General features: G+C 53.1%; 1 long non-coding RNA gene across 1 annotated transcript; it reads right to left on the bottom strand.

The window, feature by feature from the left end:
* Positions 1 to 766: 766 nt before the first annotated feature.
* On the bottom strand, positions 767 to 2130 carry LOC122493526. The gene is made up of 2 exons (XR_006299911.1): positions 1707 to 2130; positions 767 to 1191 (listed from the first exon to the last, which is right to left on the bottom strand). It is a non-coding gene; the product is annotated as an uncharacterized LOC122493526 (long non-coding RNA).
* Positions 2131 to 5021: the final 2891 nt, after the last annotated feature.

Genomic DNA, 5021 nt, shown 5'->3' on the forward strand with positions numbered 1-5021 from the left:
TTCCCGGATTCCCCCTGTCCCCCCGGACAGAGAGAGTCACGTGTCTGGCCGTTGGAAGGCTCACTGGCGGCCCCGGTGAGGGAAATTCAGCACCGAAGAGGAGCTTGGGCCGCTGCTAGCGGGGGCCCGTGGCAAAGACTCAGGGAAGTCACGCTCAAGATATTACTTTCACTCGGTAAGTATGTGCAAGCAGCCTTGGGCCTCGTCCGTTTCCATCTTGCGAGCAGGGCCTGGAGTCCTTGGGCACGTTGCAGAGGGGCTTCAAGGTCCCTGTGACGGGTTGGGCCAGATTGGCCATGAAGTTTTCTCACCTGTGGACCAGGAAGAGGAGAGCATTACAAACTTGGGCCCGAGGGGGCTTCCCCTTCGAACCTGCCATCTCACCGGAGAGAAGACTGAGGCCCAGAGCAGCAAAGAGGCATTTGCAGGGTCCCAGGTTGCCGGTGACGGGGTTTGGATGGGAGTCCAGAGCTCCTGGCTCTGTCGTCCTGTGTCGCTATCGCTGCTGCCCCGTGGACGTGTGTGCCTGTGCTCCTTTCCTCTCTCCAGTCCCCTGTGACATGCACACAGATGAAAGTCATGGCCTTCCGGGTCCTGGCAGGCTTGAGTTTGAGTCTTGGCTCTGCTACTCATTCGGCGACCTCAGGAGGATCACCTGACCTCTGCGGGTTAACGACAGGAGACAGTCCTCTAAGGTGCGGAGAATACAATGAAAAAGTGACTTGAAAAGGCTCAACACGAAGCCCACCGCATAGCACACACTCAATAAACGTTGGCTGTGTCTTTTATTTCTTATTTGCTCCTCTGAGTTCTTGCGAAACCTCTATGCAATTCCCAAAGCCTCCAATACAACTTGTTTTCCCCAAACAACAGTTCTCTTGACGTATGTGTAGACGTGGGTCCCTCTGTGAAGCGCTTCCAAACCCTCTTTTGCAGCCTTTCATCCCGTGAACCCCTGAGGAATTGTCGGCCTGCATTTAACTTCTCCAGAAGCAAGACTCCGCTGATCGCTTTCTGGTGAACACAGCAATGAACTTGTCAAGGAACCAGCCAGGAGGGAGGAGGCGAGGCAGTGGGAGCGGGGGCAGGCAGGTGTGCAGCAGGCTGGGGGGGCTGGGGCCATCCATCTTGATTCTTTTCTCCATGTCCAAGTGTAAAGGGATTTGTGTCTACAAGGTTGTCTTCGCCAACCTCAGGGAAGAAGAGAAGGCATTTAATTTGAAAATTTTTACTCTGGCCACAGGGGAAGACTCGGGGGCAATTAGGGGTATTGTAATTTCTTACTAAGGTCAAAAAGGAATTGTGGGTAAAGTCCGTGAGTCACCTTCCAACACAGAAAAAAAAAAAGGCACTTTCTGACTGATTTGCTTTGGGTGAGCCTGTGTGCTCACACCCTTAATGATTTGGGTTGGGGGCCGGGGGGTAGAGCACAGGAGCACCTCCTTCCTGCCTCTGAAATGGTCACCTTTCTGGAAATCCAATAAAATTAATTCACAGCTCAGATTATTAATTCATTCTGGCGTGTGAATAATTCATCGTGAAAGGAGCCGTATCACATTTTCACATTTTGGAGCGCATGCCCTCTCCTGCTCTTGCCTTAGGAGAGACGGCTTCTCCCACCCACCTGCCCAAGTACACGAGGGACCAAGCACTCGGTCATCTACTCCTCAAGGACGTGAGAGCCCTGATCTCAGCCTGATACTCACTCCGAGCCCAGCAGTCAGAATGTATGCCGCTGCACTGACCCAAGGCGACCTGCTGAAGTCAGGAGGCTTCTTAATAACCGCGGGGACCTGCTTGCCAGGTTCGCGGCCGCACTAGGATGTAAAAGGAATCCCTGTTGTGACCAAGTGCCGCAGCCGATTACAATTTGGTCCCACAGGAGGGCCTCGGTCGGGCTGCCCATCAATTACACACTTCCCCGCACACCTCGAAGGCTGGATGCTTGTGGCAGGGACGTTTCTCCACCAGTCTCCTGCGAGCAGGTGTCTCCACGTAGCTGCCAGGGAAGAGGCAAGAGGTGAGGCACTGCCAGTTGGCAGTCTTCAAGGAGCCAGGGTGGAAAGGTCTAAATGGGGCTGAAAGGGCGGACCTACGCCGGCCGACTCCATCTTGTTCTGTGTCCTCCACCTTGAGTGACTATGTCCCCCACATGCCCCCTTTCCGGGAAAATCGCAGAAACCTCAGACCACGCCTCCTGCCCTTGAGTAACCTCCGGCTCACCCGTTCAAACTTCCCGATCAAAACACGACCCGAGACCTGCGTCACAGGACTCAGACCCTTCCCCAGCCAATCGGCCGAGGCCACGACCCTTCCCCAGCCAATCGGCTGAGGCCGCGACCTTTTCCCAGCCAATCGGCTGAGGCCACAGCCATTACCTTACCAACTGCCCCTAGACCCCCAATAAAACCTTTGTCCTTTTGAAACTCGCTCTCTCTCCCCGGCATCTCCGCGTCGGTGCAGGTAGGGGATTGGGCTCGAACTGACTCGAATAAAGGCTCTTTTGCTTTTGCATCAGACTCGGCTCCCTGGTGGTCTTTGGGGATCACGAATTCTGGGCATAACAGGGCCAAGGAAAGGATGAGCTGGTCTGGAAGCTTCTCCTTCGAACACGAATAAGGTGCCCACACTCAGGGCACGTTCTCACTGGATCAGAGGCTGCAGGGGGACCCTGGGACGCAAGCGGGAAGGCAGAGCTGCTCTTGGGAGGAATGGGGAATATGCCACCCCCGGAGGCACAGGCGGCGGGCAGGTTTATCTGCTGGGTTCTGGCTGGGCCTGAAATCGCACCTGCTCTGGTTGGCAAATAATGCCCGTATTTATCATCTTGCCAAGGCAGATGCTTACCCCAACTCTGTTCATTGGTCAGTTGTGGTCTGATTCAAGGCCGGACCCCGTGTTCCTGGTTGGGGACCTGGAAATGACTCAGACCCAGATCTTGTGCTCTCAAGCTGGAGAAGGATACCCGATAAATCTCGGGGGTGGCAGGGCCGTGCCAACAGAGAAGGCACTGGGCGAGCCAGGGGGCCAGGGGGGTGGCGCTGCAGGTGGGCCTCTCCCTCCCTGATCATCGCGCCGTCCCTCCCCCCTCACTGCGCAACAGCCGCTCTGGCCATTGGGCTCCTGCCCCAGGAACGCTGCCCAGCTCAGTCTCCCCACCACTGTGCACACGGCTGGTTCTTCTCATCCTCTGGGCCATCCCGGTCACCTCAACAGGCTCCTGTTCGACTTCTTTCCTTCAGAGCACCAATCACAGAGTGACTGAAACAGAGAGTCACGTTTTCTCTCTGCCACCAGGCTCCAGGCTCCAGGCTCCAGGACAGCAAGGATCAAGACTGATCTATGCACCTGTAGCCTGTCCCATAGCACAGTGGTTTCTTGATAATGAATGCAAGGCAGACTCCCGAGGACAGCTGATAGAGCAGCGAAACCAAGTGGCCCCAGAAGGCCTAAGGAGACAGCCCTACTCCATCTGGGAAATCTGAGACAGCTTCATGGAGGAGGTGGCGTTAAAGCCTTGGGGATTCTCTGGCTGTGAATTCCGGGAGGTCCTTGCGCCTCACTTAGATGTCCAAAGACTACTACTCATTAATTCACAATAGGGGGCAGAATTCTGCAGTGACTAGACTGTTTGTGTACTTACCTGTGTGTCAAAAAACTTAGGACACACGGCAGCGTTTAGTAATAAGTGCTTGTTTATTGGGAGGGAGCTTGGGAAGGGGGGTAACGGGCGCAGACTATGGCAGAGCTTGGAGCATACCTCTCTCCCTCCTTTTCACAACACTTATTTCCAGAGACCGTAATATTTAGTGTGGCCAAATATTTGGTCAACCTCTCTTCTCGGGGCAGTGCTGTTGGGGAGCAACATACGCTTGGCCTTCCGCCTTCCTCTTTTTCTAAAAAAAATTTATTTGTTTATCTTGAGAGAGAGAAAGCGCGAGTCAGGGAGGAGCAGAGAGAGGGTTGGGTGGGGGTGGGGGGAGAGAATCCCAAGCAGGCTCCACGCTGTCGGCCCAGAGCCTGACGCGGAGCTCAAACCCATGAATCATGAGATCGTGACCTGAGCTGAAGTTGGACACTTAACCAACTTCGCCACCCGGCCTTCTTCTTTCTTACACACCTCTACACACACCCCGTCACACCCCCCTTCATATCCTAGACAGCAGTGGAAGAGTGTGGCCTGAGGCTTCTGGGCCTCAGTGTCCGAATGTGAGGCTTAGCGACTTAGCAGGTGTGGCCCCTCGACCTCACAGAGAAGGGCTGGGACGTGACAGAGATCACGCAGGGTAGAGGCAAGGCTTCAGGCTTGCCTATACCCCTCTGAGGCGGGTGGTCATCGCCCTCTGGACCCCACTGCTGGCTGTTTCCTGGTGGCACCTCCCAGCACCCGTGTCACTCGTTGGGGCTGAGAGCTGAGATCTGGGGGCAGAGGGCTGGCCTCGTGTTCAACCCCAGCTCTGCCATTTTCCTGGTCCTGTGAAATTTCTGAAACCGGGCTGCTTCATCTATAAAATGACAATTCCTTGAATGGGTTGCCCTGGCTTCCAGAAATTGGCATCAAAAAATTTATGAACTTTCCTGTCTTAGAAACTAAATGAGATGATCGAAACCAGGGGTGGGGGTGGGGAGAGTGGAGAATGAGAAAAGCGTCAAAATAGGAAAACAGCCAGTTTGTCTAATTACAAAAATAAGAAAGATGAAACAATACTCAAAATTCAGAGTGGGGGAGGGAAAGTGACCGTTGGCATTGTATGAAAGACCTTATTAGACCAATATAAGAATTTATGTATCAACTGTCTAAACGATTTCAAAGGCAAGAGCAAATGCACGATTTTCTATGAGGACAGAAATGGCCAAAATTAACTTTAAAGGTGAAAATTTTATCAGAGCAACATCCTGGAAAAAAACTGGGGGAAAAGTTAATAAATTATACTTTTAAACAATTTGTATCTTTGTTTTTTTTAATTAAAAAATTATTTTAATGTTTATTTTTGAGAGAGAGAGAGAGAGAGGGAGGGGCA

Source organism: Prionailurus bengalensis, chromosome D2 (assembly GCF_016509475.1).
Source record: "Prionailurus bengalensis isolate Pbe53 chromosome D2, Fcat_Pben_1.1_paternal_pri, whole genome shotgun sequence".
Lineage (NCBI taxonomy): Eukaryota > Metazoa > Chordata > Mammalia > Carnivora > Felidae > Prionailurus > Prionailurus bengalensis.